This window comes from Berghia stephanieae, chromosome 3 (genome assembly GCF_034508935.2).
Source record: "Berghia stephanieae isolate SIO BIC M18660-M18661 chromosome 3, UCSD_Bste_1.3, whole genome shotgun sequence".
In the NCBI taxonomy this organism is placed as follows: domain Eukaryota; kingdom Metazoa; phylum Mollusca; class Gastropoda; order Nudibranchia; family Aeolidiidae; genus Berghia; species Berghia stephanieae.
Window position 1 is genome coordinate 67,294,794 of NC_088362.1, and position 16,791 is coordinate 67,311,584.

The following is a 16,791-nucleotide window of genomic DNA, read 5'->3' on the forward strand; positions in this document are numbered from 1 at the left end:
ACAAGAACACCGGGAGGATTGAATGACTTGAGTATCAGGATTAGTGTGATGTGATAGATAAAATTGATTTGTATAAGCTTTGCGGTGATGGGCACAGTGTGCCTTTTGCATCTGATGGACTTGAACTTGAACACCAATGATGCTCCTATCATATTTATTTCCTTTAACTCTGACACAATTTAATGGTGCCTCCCTTGAATTTGTAAACAGAACAAGAATGACCAACCATTTCAATCTGGTATTATGTAAGGCTGAACCTCTCTCTCCAAAAAAGTGTTTTTCAAATCTAAATTATAGAATTTGAATTGAATTAATGTTTTCCTTAAGAAGAGCAAATGCAGTATCTGAAAGCGAAAACAACTACAATTTGTAATTCTAGTCATTTTGACTTTTAACTCCAAGACAGGGGCTTCTGACCTTCCATGGTGGGTGGAGAGATCAAGTTATGTGTCTTCTGTGCTGTATATCTGTTTCCCCTTTCCAAGTTGCTCTTTGTCGTTGTTCTGGATTGTGATTGTTCGGGGTCTTTTTCTGGTTTTTGCAGGGATCCCTAGCTGAGAGGAAAACAGTCAAATGATGTAGAGTACCTTATTTTGAGAGATGATATCCTTTTCCCTTGTAAATCATCTCTCTGTTATGTACTATTATAGTTATTAGTTTTGAATATATTATAAAGTACATTTTGAGTTCATCCTTCATAGCAGGATCCTTAACTTGTGCCTGGATGGGACTTTAACGTGATGTCAAAATAGGCACATCAGTGGATTGCTTAGGGAATTTGTTCCCCTTTTGAATCAATTTATCTTTGAAGCTTTTGACTTCAGATCTACAATTTTCCCCCAATCTTCCTTTTTACTGATGCGGAAATGACCTTAAAGTGTTTCAAGCACTGCAACCCCCTCCCCCACCCCCGCCTTCTAAAAACAAAAAAAAAAAACAACAAAAAACAATGCAGCTGTTGAGAGTGAAAATAATTACAATTTGTAATTCTAGTCCTTTTGACTTTAAACTTAATTTTCTGCAACTGGTTCAACTCGACATGATAACGGATTGATGTGACAGTCAACTACTCACATTTTTATAATTCATCATATTCTTAATTCCAAGCAAAAAAGAGGATGATTGACAGTAACTTATTGGAGAGAATGGCATTCATTGAAATGATATTATATATACAGTTAGTCCAAATGATTTTCTTCTTTTTGTGAGGAACTCTACTTCTTTTTTTAAAATTTTGTACTAAGGTCATGTTTTAAGTTTCTCTATTTTTCTTCAGCATTTATATAGAAATGCCACCCCCTCCCCCAAAAAATAAATTAATATAATAAGTGACAAATCACACATTTTATTAGTGGAATTTGTTTGCTTATGTCACAATGTCAATCTTTTTTTTTGGGAACCAACCAGCTGTTTTTGATAAGAAGTACTTTACAAATTTGTTTCTCCGAGGTCAACATGGAATGCTGCCATATGTTTTTTATTTCTATATATCAGTTTGCGTCCAATAAAACCTTCAAAATAGTAAAATTGAAAATTCATTTTGATGGGACTATTAAGGAAACAATTGATGCTTATGCCCTGACCTCTTGTAGCTATACCTGGCAAGCTATTGATATGAATGCATTTTTTCCCCTTTTACCTTAGAGTATTAGTCCGAGGTTATTAAATCAACATACAATACACACACTGTTAAAAATTATGTTATTGATTGGATATACAAATTAAAGCTTGTCAAATAAACATTTTAACGGTTTTATTTTTAGTAGAAATTTTTTTGGACCGATAACCTGTGACCCATAGCCAATTTAAGAAAACTAATGAAGAAGTATTAGAGCAAGCTAAAACTAAAAGGTTACTAATTCGTACAATAAGTAAAAGAGACAAATTTAGGGCACCTAAATCGACATAAATGTATTGAACATCTTGCTCTCACGGGAAAGATAGAAGGTAAAAAGAGTAAAGGTAGAACAAGAAAAGCATATTTGAATAGTTTGAACAGCTGGGTGACAAATAAATAGAGGAGTAATATTAGTGTTTTGAGGTTATCTGATCAGAGAGATGAATGGCATTGGCATACCATGGTCACCGATGCCTGGCACAGACTTGGTACTTGAAGAAGAAGATCACCTAAAGCAATCAGCCCCACTGATCCTAAGCATCTCTACAATTTTAACACTGGAGATTTAAAAAATACTTTGCGTCAGATGGTGTAGTGATGCAATTCGCTCATCAGTGTATCAAAACATTGTGATAAATACTCATATACTGTTGGGCGGACCTATTCGACTGATTAGCACGTACTAAAGGTAACTGCAGGTCAACCAACCTCGTAGAGAAATTTATCTCAAACACTTTTCTTATTGCCTTCATGGGCTTTGTAGGGGGAACGGGAATATTAAATATTCTCCCAATAAATGTTTGGGGGTAGTAAACATAGCTGTTACAAGTTCCATACTTGCATCATTTCAGCATTTTGAAAATCTGCTGGAACCCTTCTACTTTGTAAGTAGCACAATGCGAAGTAAGGAATGTTTGAAAGTTTTTTTCGTTGCCTGAAAATAAAAAGACATGTGAATGGATCTGGTTAAATGACAAGGAATACTCTTGGTTCTTGCTTAGTTATGCTGGAATCATATAGAGCAGTATAATTAGGTGCCCCAAACGTAAACAATAACAAGTTGCTGGTGATTTTCGTTAGGGACCGGAAAAATTTACGCACAATATAGGTCTCCCAATTTTGTAGTTTGAGTTGTAGGCAATACACTTTCAGTATTGAAAATATGTTTACATAAAATCTAACAGTTGCAGAAATAATAATATAAGGCTAAATTATTCTGAAAATCAGGCTCCGAATAATTTTCGTTTTGTTCACAACAGCGCAATAATTTGCTCTGGTCTAAAAATAGATAGACTGTAACTTTTGATAAATTTTACCTTTTGTTCCATAAAATATCCATATCTAGACATTATTTGATGCATGATCGAGTATTTATGAATATGTGTTTCTTTTGCCACCTAACAGCCAAATTTTAAAGGTTATTTTTTTCTATAATTTACATTGGAACGTGAGCTGTCAAGACAGGAACATGTGGTTTGCCATGTGCTTCTAGACCTTTGTTTACGTTTGGGGCACCTAATTATACTGCTCTATATACTGGAGGTTTTTTTCAGAAACTTTTCGACTATCACTCACCTATTTCTTTTCTCCCATCGCCTATTGTCATACTTTTGTGTTGTTGTTTTTTGCTTCCTTGCATTTAAATAGCCCAAGACCGTCACAAGTTCTACAAAAGAAAAAGCTAGGTTTGATGTGATTGGTTACAAGTGAGTTATGAATGCTTATTTGTGTTATGTGTTGATTGTAGGATAATAAATTATTGTAAGGAGATTAATCGTGAGGAATATCCTTTGCCTTATTCTATTGTTATTTTAGTTTGTTATTTGTGCAGCTTTATGGTCAAGTCATATGAATCTCGGCTTGTGAAATTTCTGGGTGCCATCTTTTATCTTCCCATAGTTGGCAAGGAGGTCACTTGCTGTGTCTTCTATCTCCATATATCTGTTTTAATTGTACATCTAGAATCTTTTCACTATTCAATTTTCTTCCTTTTTACTGGCGCTGATAGGACTTAAATGTGCAAGCATCGTAAAACCCTTAAAACCAGCAGACTTTTAGGTGATCTCAAACTAAGTACATTGATAGTGTGTTCTTGGAATCTATATCTGTTCCCTAGTTGAACCCTTCCCTCTTGTCTAAATATTTCTCACGTGCGTTCAATTGTAAATCTATTTCTTTTTTGACTACGAGGAAAAAGCCCGCAATTTCGTGGGGAAAGAACTATTTTCATTCGATATTGTACCCACCACCATTTAATGAGGGCGGATTGGTAAACAACGTTGTCTATTAACTTGGTACATCCTCTGTTGATTTTTCTGTGTGGCTCAACATGAAGTGTAAGCCACTATAGCCTCTGACCCGTGACACAGCAACATACAGTTGTCCGCGTGTGAAAACAGGTTGTGGTAAGAAAATAAATTGCGAAAATAAACCTGAAGTAGCAGACGTGAGCAGAGATGAAAGACGATCCAGGGGAGGCTTTCCGAAAACTCCTACAAAGGGAAACAACTCAAATAATATTCCCTCAACTAACCCCAAGATAAAAAAAACCTAGTACATTTAACTAACCCTAATAGGAAAAACAAACACCCTAGCACTTTTGCTAAGACTTATGGCTCACCCTTATAGAAAAAAAAAATCCTCCGATCTCGAGCTAACGCTAACAGAAAAAAAACAAACCATCGGACTGCTTTGCACTACTTTTCTATACTTCACAAATCAAAATAGCGGCCGAGAATCAAAACAATAGTCAAATTAGGAAATTTTAAACTTTCACAAATCTATCAAGGTTTGTTCTAGAGTTTTTTAAATGCTTCTATATGAGGACAAATTGAATAAATAAAAAAAGATCAACCTGGGTGGGGTTCCTGACCTCCCATAGTGGGCAGGGGAGTACATACTATGTCTTCTATCCCCTTATATATGTTTTCCAACATTCTTTCTGTCTTTGTCTTCGAATGAGATTACTTGGTTTTGTCCTGACCCTGGCCGGAGTCCTAGTTGGGAGGGAAATAGTCAAATGCATAGTTATTATCTTGGGAGATGATATTTTTTTCCTTGTAAATCATATCTCCGTTATGTAATATTATATTTATTATTTTGAATGTATAATGTAAGCATTTGAGTGTATTCCACCTTGTTGGATTTTGTGCTTGTGCCCGGATGAGATTTATAGGTGATCTCAAACTAAGTACATTGGTGGTATGCTCTTGGAATCTACATCTGATCCATATGTGTTCCCACTTCCCCTATGTCTTACTTTTTTCTTGGGTGCTTTAATTGTAATTCTAGAACTTTTACTATCCCATTTTCTTCCTTTTAAATGGCGCTGATATGACCTAAATGTGTTGCAAGCGCCGTAAAACCCTTAAAAACTTAAAGATCAACGGTGAAAATACAAATTGAAAGAATAGGGGGATATAGGTGCTTTCGGAATGTCTCCCCGATCCCGGGGTCGAGAACTTACCTTACAGTACAGTAATACAGTACTCTGGTGATCATGTTTTGATTGTTGATTGGTAAATTGAGAGTTTGCCCATAATTCAAAACTAAGTAATATACACTGATCTATACTTACATGAAAGAAAATGGGTGTCTTGACCACTTTAATCCTGAGGTAAAATGAAAAGCTGAAGCAGACGCGAACAGTATTAAGTATTCCATCATAATAATATGTCTATTTTTGGTTTGTTCGGGCTCGAAGCGAGACAGATACAATGGGTACGATCTTTCTTTCATTTCCATGTGCTCGAGGTCATTGGTCAGATTGCAAAGTGTGCTCAAAATGACCCTAAGAGTGAAAAGTGTTCACATTTTAAGAAAAACCAACGTTACAATTGGTCATTTTGCTCAGCATGAAACATGGGTATGTTTACAATGTTCATAAACAAAGCAGCGCGTTTCGATACATTGAGAAAACTCCAATCGTTGTTCAGCAAAAATTAATGTTATGTTGAAAACATGAATACAGATCGCTCCCATTGACAGTTTGCCGATAACGTTTAACTTAATATTTCCCAGGGCAATAATTATCACATCGATGGCATAAAAACGACAGTAATATTAGCAGTGATTTTAGTTGATGTTATTAATCGGTGAAACTTATTAAAACTTTCTGTAAATCCGAATACCTTAATGTGATCAAGGGAATAATATCATTATGAATGCCACGATTTACTGAAAAAAGCCAATCGGACAGCTCCTTTCTCAGGAATTTCTGTATTGATGTTTATACTGGATAGATAGAGTTGAGGGTGTGGCCATAAGTTGAACCTGGGTATTATCCACCCGAAAAACATAACATTGAAAGCATCAAAGGGGCAATAATAATACTTGATGTCATAAATAGATGAAAACTGTTGAAAACTTAGTGTATATCTGAAATCCTTTAAGTGATTACATTTTTTCGAATACAACGATTTGCGTAAAAACGCCAAACTGACAACTTTTTACAGTGTCGAAATTGGTTGTTTTTGAGAGTGTTAATGTCGTTGGTACGTATTTTATGATATCTGATTGGCTCAACGAACTTTCAAACTGACTTTAAATTATAAAAGGAAATCAAGTTATCTGTTTATCTATCTGTAAAAAATACATTTCTAATTTTCAAATCTTTCAGTAGAGTTGTGCGCCGTATCATATTTTTTAATTGACTCAAATAAGCACAATGTTCTCCATAAGGCTATATTTTTTTTAAAAGAAAGGATATATATATATATATATATATATATATATATATATATATATATATATATATATATATATATATATATATATATATATATACTATATATATATATATATATATATATATATATATATATATAACATATATATATATAAATATATATATATATATATATATATATATATATATATATATATATATATATAATGTGTGTGTATGTATGTAAAAATGCAGTCGTGTTTTGTTTTTTTCCAGTCTGAGATAAACAAAAAGAGCTACAGAGCCACATCGCTGTCTCATCTCTTGGTGATATCAGACACAAGTATGTTAAATTTTTTATTAATGGCGCATGTTTTTCTGTTTTTTTTTCTCAGCTGTCCCTCTATCAAAAGTTGTAAAAATTTGTGTCAACCTCTGAATCAATTTGTCTTAACTGAATATAGATTTTGGACCGTATTGATGCCATATTAAAAAAGTTTTCTTCTTTAAGACCTATAAAAACTACTTTAAAACAGCAAGGTATGAATGAATTCATCGTATATCCAAAACATCTTGTACTGACGTAGTGATTATGAGTTCACGTCATACTTATTTCCAAATAATAACAATTCTCTTTAAGTGTTATAAACATACCACTTATGTAGTTTGTATTAAATTTTGAATTTATTATTTATGGCATATTATCTACATCATGTCGCAATTACCAAAGACTGATATGAAATCTCTCGCTTTAAATCATTTGAAATAGTGATTGTATACTCAATATTGTCAAATTAACAAACGCTGTTTATATAAATTTGACACATTTTTGTCTATTGTTATAGTTATTGTTGTAGTAGTAGTAGTAGTTTGTGTTGTTGTTGTTGTTGTTGTTGTTGTTGTTGTTGTTGTTGTTGTTGTTATTGTTGAACACTGTCTCATAATTGATGAATTTTTACTTTTGACCAGTCTATATTAATTTATGTAATCCTCTTTGGTATAAACACAAGCTATTTCTCAAACTTTTGCAATCAAAATTATATTGGAAGCGCGTTATGTTCACTTTCGTTTGTATTCACCGGTGATGTGTATTGATAGTTATAAAATGCAGATGTCTGATAGTTGCCATTCGTTGCTTCATATTCAAATACTGCACGTATATCTTTTAAGCTTCAATTAACCGAACACTCTAGTTTAACGATTCCTTCGAAATGGATATGCGGAAAATTCATAATTTTATTAATGTAAATCTTCTATGAGTTCCGATCCTCACCTGTTATCGATTTTAATATAGCTGTAATAAACGAAATCCTTTCCTATTGTTTAAAAATTCATGAAAAAATATTCTTTATTAAGACAAATTGCGCCACTTATTAAAAATCTGACTATACTTATGAAGGAATTTGACCAAATAGATCCAGTCCGGCTGATAATGGATCAAACATGTTTACCGGGAATACCACGTATTGCAATGGAAGATGATCATGCAAAATTCATCAAATTTCTTCGTCCGTACAGAAATGTAGCGTGGAAATGAAAAAATGTAAACAAAATAGGGGAATTCCCCCATGACTTCATTCCAATAATTGTATGCTTTTATTATAGACGAGACAGATATATTGAAAGGTATTGCACCAAATGGAACCGACGCTTTGTTATAGTTTGCACGGAAAGTTTTGCATTGCTGATATTCATCTATTGCTACATAACTTATAATTGATTGATTAAATGACGAGACAAAAATATGTGTTGGCTGAATTAATTAGGCTTCTAAAAGTGCACATGCATAGATACGTAATATAACTTACTTCAATTAATTCTCGCCGTGAGAATTAGTCTATGGCTCAAAATAAAATAGAAAAAACAAAAACAAAATAACAACAACAACAAAAAATAAAACAAATAAAAAATCAGACAATAAGAAAAACAAAACAAACAAACAACCAAAACAAAACAAGTATACAAAACATAAAAAAACCAACAAAAATCAAGATCAAAACAACAAGAAACCCCAAAACCAATTCAAACAACAGTAAATGTCGATATACATTTAGATAACTTTATTTTCAATTCACAGACCCGATGAGGATAGGGGAGGGGGGAGGGATGTTTTAACCACTTAAATACCTTTGAATAATTTTTTTCCTGTGAATGACACACACACACACACACATACACACACACACACACATATATATATATATATATATATATATATATATATATATATATATATATATATATATATATATATATATATATCCTTTCTTTAAAAAATATAGCATTGTGGAGAACATTGTGCTTATTTGAGTCAATAAAAAAAATTATACTGAAAGATTTGAAAATTAGAAATGTATTTTTTACAGATAGATAAACAGATAACTTGATTTCCTTTTATAATTTAAAGTTAGTTTGAAAGCTCGTTGATTCAAACAGATATCATAAAATACGTACCGACGACACTAACACTGTCAAAAACAACCAATTTCGACACTGTAAAAAGTTGTCAGTTTGGCGTTTTTACGCAAATCGTTGCATTCGAAATAATGTATTCACTTAATGTAAATGTTGCTGCTCGAACCTCGAAGAAATAAATTATAATGTGAAATTGAATGTAAGCTTCGATTTAATTACAGAAACAGATCAAATGAACGTTTCGGGTTTCCCCTTTATCAACAAAACAGGATGAATGAAACACTACAGATGAATGAGATAATGTGGTAATGGCGGTGTAATTCTTGCTGTTCGATTAATACTACTACTTAACCTGGAATTACTCCCCCCCCCCCCCCCCCCCCCCCCCAACCTCTCCACTGCGAGGGCCTATCTGTTCGTAATTATTACATTTTCAATAAACATCCGGAATGGTTTGTATGGGGCAGTCAGTGTGGCTCAGCGGTACGAAATTTGCTTCGTACAAGAAAGGTACCGAGCTCAACCACCCGCCGCTGCTCTGTGTGGCCTTGAGCCGAGCTCAATCACCCGCCTCTGCTCTGTGTGGCCTTGAGCAAGTCACCTTGCCATACCTCACTTTGCCTTGGACCATATATACAAATTTCCACATGGGGATGAATAAAGAGGGTTTTATTTATTCATTTATTTATAGTAAAATACCACAGAAATCATAAATAAAAATACAAGAAAAAAGAATCCACCCAGAAAAAAGGAGCCTGCCTCGATTGGTGATCGAACTTCAGACCTCCTAACTACCTGTCAATAAATATGCTTACATTTCAGCAAAGGTTTGTGCTGCTTTTTCTGGCACTGTCTCATACCCATCTTTTCATATTTTCAGCTTAAACCAATGCCTGCTCCTAAATTTGTTACTTTTATTTTTATCCTCAGTATATTTAAAGAATATTTTTCGCCATTATTGTTTCTTTTTTTTTTTTTTAAGCCTCTAAACTTTGTTCAACAAATTATATTATGTAATTGGGACATAGGTGAATAGCAACCAATATGCAAAAAGATATTTCATAAATTTAAAGAAAAAAGTTTGATTGTAAACTAGCGACATTTACGTATTTGCGGTCTGATGACCCATCCATCCATCCATCCATCCATCCAGACAGGCAGACAGACAGACAGACAGACAGACAGGCAGGCAGACAAACATACCGACAGACAGACACACACATACATACATACATACATACATACATACATACATACATACATACATACATACAAGCACGCAATATATTCTTTAATATTATAGTCTCTCTCTCTCTGCCCCCATCTCTTTCTTTTTTCCTATCATTTCATACACACACACACACACACAAACACACACACATATTAGTTCACACAGACACACAAACACACATAAACACTTCAACTGAAACACCCACACAACCGGATATTCGCCATTCAGATCATTAATTTCGTAATAACAACCGGGTCAATAATTAATAGATAATATCCTGGAAATCTATGACTAGTTATTTCATTTTCTTTTGCTCTCTTTACAGAAATTACGGGAATGATTAGATGTGATAATTAAAAAAACAAACAAAAAAACAAAACAAAACAAAACAAACAAACAAAAAAAAAACAAAAAAAAAAAAAATAACGGAATCGGACCAAATTTTGGATGTTGTAGCCTTGGTGTCAAGTGGGATTCAACTCATGAATATTTAAAGGATGGCCTCTTTTAGTATTTCATCTTACATCGACGTCACACATCATGCCATGGAATGTTAATTAAGGAGAGTCATCTGGAGATCACGATTGCAGCTCTCTATCTGGTGTTACATTTCATGTAGCGTGACGCGACAAGAAGACGGATTTGTGTGAGGCTTTGTGGTCTTTGTGGAATGACACTCGTCTTCGACCTTGTAGGTCTCTGGTTCAAGTCCCCATGAGGGCCGCTCAAAATTGAGCTGTAAAAAGATATTTGCTCACATTCTCTCAGCGTGTTAAGGTATAAAATGTGGGCGTCCTTGAGATAATCAGTCGCATGGTGAAAAGCTTTGAACAGAGATATTGACAATTTTAGTCAAGAGGTCAATTTTTCTGGAAAATGAGTTCTCATCAAAAATCGTTAAATCAACATTTTTCTGCATTTTGGTGAAATATTTTAATTGAATTCTCCTCCTAAATATTTTATTTAAATTTTTTTTTTATGAAGGAAATTATTATCTATACTTTATTTCAACTCTTGTCAACTTTGGAAGTGATTTTCTCAAAATTAGGGTTTCACACCCTAACCAATGCATATGACCGTAACTTCATGAAAAATCACCCGATTGCTTCAAAAAAACGCAAACAAACATTTTCAACATGTGACTATGTCAGGGACACACAAATGGTTACATTGTCAGTGATAGCGTTGACTCTCAAAAAACAAAAACAAAAAAACAAAAAAACAAACCCAAACCTCCCCCCTCCCTTGGATCCCATATAATGCGCTTTGAGCATATTTCATGATGTCCACGATGTAAAAGATCATGTTTTGGTTTTTGGGTGGCAAATCTAGGGCGCATCGATTGTTGTCGTATTTCTTCAGAACTATAAAGCCCATTGATCAGGAAGTTATCACGTTTTCTATAGCTTTAATCGAACTATAGCATTCGATTGATTGCTACCCTTAGGATAGGACACTAGTCTATCGCAAAGTACTTTCCGCCGAATCTAAAAGTTCCAGCTACCCAATTACTGCTGGGTGGAAAACGGGTAAAAAATGTTCGCATTCACCCGGGATCGATCACGGTCACTTTGCATCTGAAATAAGAGCTTTACTAATTGAGCAATCAGACCCCAATGTCCATTGTTATATGGACAAGAAAACATTTCGGAATTGAATTGAGAGTTCATTTTTTTAAAAAAGATCATAGAAAAGAGACGATGGCGATATGTGACCAATCATCTCAAAAGACTTTTATATAGGTGTGGACCATGCACACAATTTTCACTTTCAATCCTGACTTATAGAATTTGGGCAAAAATTATGTATGTGTGTGTGTGTGTGTGTGTGTGTGTGTATATATATATATATATATATATATATGTGTGTGTGTGTGTGTGTGTGTGTGTGTGTGCTTGTTAGGGGAGGGTGGGGGGGGGGGTATGTAAGTTTTCTTAAAATTAAAAAACATCTGTTTCTCATTTCTGTTCATTTTGAAATGACACTCACCAAGTTTATTTTGACATACATAAAGTCTTTCCCTGATTTCAAAGACTAATTATTCTAAAACCATTATAGATGTTTACATCTTGTTTAACCGTCCTCTAAGGGAAAGCCACACATTTATGCTAATAAGTCATGGACCTTCATTACATTACCAAAGTTAGCAATATATGAGCATAAACTTAAAAGTTCTCATTTTTCTCTCCTTCCTATTTCGGAATCACAACACTGCGTCAAAATTATATTTTTGAAATATGTTTGCATCAAACGAAATCGACATAAGTAGGTCAACAACGTTTTGTAGCTCAGTTTGGCAGACCAGAACACGTATTGGCAGATGCACAACAGAGATATCAGCCCATCTTTCTTTACTGTGCAAACGATTACTGTAAATGTTTATTTAGATATGCTAGAATTTTCTGATTTATTCCATTTTCATGAATATCAGCCATAGATAATTTTTCAGTAAGGCGGTGTTCCTCCGCCTTGGAGACAGATAGGCCGTTCGTTAATTCTAAATGACACGCTTTCAGACAAATGGATTGGGAGAGATGGACTTACTTACTTACTTATCCGAACCAGCGACCACCTGAGCTCTAGCCCTTCGGTCTTGTGCCATGACGTAGAAGTTAGATGTCTTTTGTAGTTGTTCCAGGTGACTATAAAGTGTGTTACTGATGCTTGGATTTGGTGGGAGGAATGTGCATCTCAGGTCTTCAAGAGGTTGACATTCAAGCAAGTGGTGTGTTACTGTTTCATTGGGGTGTTGACATAGGGGGCAGGAAGGGGATGTGTCTTTTGTAATTTTGCTTAAATGGTTGTTGAGCGGTATGTGTTGTGTTCTTAGTTGAAAGATGATGCTTTGCTGGTGTCTTCTGAGCTTATTTAGGCAATCAGTCTTTACAGGAGTGGTCATATGGGAAAACATACATCTACCCGTGGTGCTCATTGCCCAACTGTTCATCCATTCTTCTCTCTTATTTGTTTTGATTATTTGTTTCGCTGTGTCTAAGGAAACTGGAATTGATGGTTGTAAAAGTGTTGATCCGAGTCTGGCTAGTCTGTCTGCATTGTCATTTCCTGGTATATTTGAATGTCCCGGTATCCACTGGAGAGATAAGTCTACTCTGTGTGTTGTAAGGAATTCATCTAGTTGAGATCTTAAGCTATTGAACGTTGAGGAGAGTTTATCTAAATCGAGAGCTTGGAGAACCGATTTGGAGTCTGTGAAGATGACAGTGTTTTGAAGTTTTGAAGAGTTGAGCTGGAAAATAGAAGAGAGGTGTCGCAGTGAGGCTTCTATTGCAACTGCCTCTGCCTCGTAGTTTGAGCAGGAGCTTCCGCAAGAATTGTGGATTTTATCACAGGTTTTATCTGGGTATTCTACTACAAACCCATACCCAGCGTTTTTAGTTCCTTTGTGGGCAGATCCATCTGTGTAAACATGTATCCAGTTGTCTGGGTATTCTTGTATTGTCTTCATTGCTAATGTTTGTATATCTGATTTGTTTTTATTTCTTGTTGTTTCTTCTACGAGGTTAGTCTTTATTTTTGGAAGTTTTAGTTCGGCGTATGGAGGTTTTTGACTGATTAAAATAGATTTTTCTCTGTTTTCTGGGAGTCTGTGTCTTTCACTCAAGTTGTTAGCAATGTGTAGCAGGGATTTTTGTTTTAATCTTGTTCTTGGTTTCCATTTCTCTGCCAGAATTCTGTTTGGATGGTTTTCCTCTTTTCGTTTGTATCTTTCAACCATTTCAAGCACTGCTGATTCTCTGCGAAGTCCAAGTGGTTCCACATTAGTATGTATTTCACATGCTGCTGTGGGTGTCGATCTCAGGGCACCGGAGATGAAGCGAAGGGCTTGGTTTTGTACTCTGTCCAAGGTTTTGTGTGTGTTTTTACTACCTACATTTTGGAGGGCTAAATTGTAGTCCATGACGGAACGCACATAGCCTAAATAGAGTTGTCGAAGCGAGTTTTTGTCTGCTCCCCAATTAGTACTGGCTAGTCGTTTTAGTAACTGGAGTCTCTTTGTGGCTTTGATTTTTACATTCTGAGTGTGTTTGTTCAGAGATAGTTGTCTGTCTAACTGTATGCCCAAATATGTGGGGTTTTCTTCTTTCGCGAGTCGATGGCCTTGGATGGAGAGTGTTATTTCTTTCTTGGAAACAGGATGGCTCTTAGTAAATATAGAGTAGACTGTTTTATTGCAATTAACTTTTAATTTCCATTTATCACAGAAGGTGTTTAAGCTTTCTAAATCTTCATTTATTCTATTGGAGGCTATTGGTAGGTGCTTCGTAGTATACCACATAACTAAATCGTCAGCATATAGGGCCTTTTCTGTCTGTAATACTTCTGGTAGATCATTTATAAAAATAAGAAAGAGAGTACAGCTGAGGCAGGATCCTTGTGGGAGACCTTCCTCTAATACTTCTCTGTTTGACAGTCCGTTATTAATTTTTGTTTGGATTGTTGTTACTGAGAAATTGTTTAATCCAGAAGTAGAGATTTCCATCAATTCCGTAGTCCATCATTTTTGATAACAACCCTTTCCTCCATACTTTGTCATAGGCTTGTTGGAGATCAACAAAAACCGCGACTGTATGTTTTCCATCTTGAAAGCCATTAATTATTTTTTGACTTAATCTAAACAATTGACCTTCTGTTCTTTGCCCTATCCTAAAGCCTGCCTGATATTTATTTAGTAGGCCACATGTCTCCAGCCACCAGTATAATCGGTTATTTACCATTCTCTCGGCGATCTTTCCAACACGTGAGGTGAGAGATATTGGTCGGTAACTTTTCGTTTCGTCGGGTGGTTTATCTTTCTTTAAGATTGGAATTATAATAGCATTTTTCCATCCCCTTGGTACTATTCCTGTCTCCCATGTTAGATTTATAAGTTTGAGAAGCATCTGTTTACCTCTCACGCTAAGATGCAAGAGCATTTCATTGTGTATCTTATCTGGTCCAGGGGATTTCCTTAACTTGAGTTTTTTCATAGCTCTGTGAAGTTCTGACATGGTAAAGCCCTCTTTGAACAGGTATGAGATAGCTTTTGGGGCCTTTTCTTGATGTTTAAGGTCTTTAATCAATTTTTTGTCCTTTTCACTTCTTTTTGATGCCTTGTTTACTGAAGCAAAATGTTTGTTGAAGATCATGGCTTTTTTTGGTCATCTACGATTGTTCCTTCTGTAGTTTTCATGGGCTTTGGGTTGGTTTTCGGGGTTTCATTGTTAAGATTATTAAGTAAGGCCCATGCTTTTTTTCCATTTTGATTGAGGTCAATATTAGCGCATGTGTCTGCCCATTCCTTTCTTTTAGCGTTGTTAATAGTTCTTTTGACAATTGCCGATGCTTTATTGTACTCAATCTTGTTTTTAATGGTTTTGTTTTCCTCTAAGTTTTTCCTTGTTTTCTTTCTTGCATTTACTGCTTTTTCAATTTCTTTGCTCCAGAAGGGTTTGTAATTCTGTCGACTACCTCTTGGAATTCCTGCTTTTGCAGCTGCAAGAATGGCTTTGGTGAGGGCTTCGTTTAAATGTTCTACACTTGATGTATCTGTAATTTTTGGAAGCTGGTTATCTAATGTTGCTGTGAAAACATCCCAGTTTGCTTTCTTGAAATTCCATTTGGATTTCTGCTCAAATGTTTTCTTCTGTGTTTGAACTGTCATTTGTGTTAAAATTGGTTTATGGTCACTGCCTATTTCATCCAGGACTTTAATGTGACAAAAATTCAGAAGGTCAGAGGAGATGATGGTTAGATCGGGATGACTCAGGGACATATGAGCTCTGTGAAGAAGGGTGGGGACTGAGTCTGCATTTTGTAAAATTGTGAGGTTGGTTGTATTGCAAAGTTTTTCTAGTTCTTTTCCTGTGTTGTTTAAATTTTTGTATCCCCATAGTGAAGAGTGGCCATTGAAATCACAAGCAATTATTGTGTTGTTGTATTGGGAACTGTTTAGATCTGTTAGGTTTATAGTACACCGTGGAGGGTTGTAAATGTTGTAAATGGTAAATTTCTTATTTAGGTGCCATAAGGTGACTTTCTGTACATCGGTTGAGTTCTGTGATGGTTTAGAAGTAACATCTCCCGTGATGTCATTTCTTATATAAGTAATAACACCACGGCAGTCGTCACATTTGCAGGTATAGTATGTATAACCAGCAATATTCTGACGAGCGATTTTCTTTCACTGCCGTGATTTCTTTATCATTCGTCAGCGTCTCATTTAAAACCACTTCAAACCTAGTGGACGAGACATATATTTGATTAAAACCTCCATTTAAAATACTCAAACATGGACAGCCTTTCTCCAATAAAGCTCCAAATCTTTCTAACGGAAATTTTGGTCGTTAGGTGGGGAAACATTTCCATTGTATAACGGAACACTCACTTTCAGCTTAAGGCTTATTTACCGGTTCAAATTGTCTGCCCATTGTATTCATGCCTCCTGCTAATTACCTTTTCCAAACACGACGCCAACGTGCGTATGCCCTGAGGTCTTGTCTCGTTCAAGAGTAGCTAAATTGCAATTACTGTCCTAGGCTCTCCGGTAATTCTCCGTTATTCTTTCTTACCAAAGCATCTGGATATCATTGGCTATCTAAAACAGGAAGATTCTTCTGATTGGCTATTTTCATTTCACAAAACAAAATTCATATCTGAATCTAATCACACACACGCTAAGAAGCCCAAGAGAAAAGAGATATCTCTCCAATTTCAAACTTGTAAAAGTTTGTCTATCTCGGCTGGAGGTAAAATGAATTATTGGTTAACATACAAAGTGGAACGAGATATTACTGTGAATTCAATTTAATCTAGCATTACTATTATAGTTTGTGTATATATTTTAATTGTGCTATTCCATGG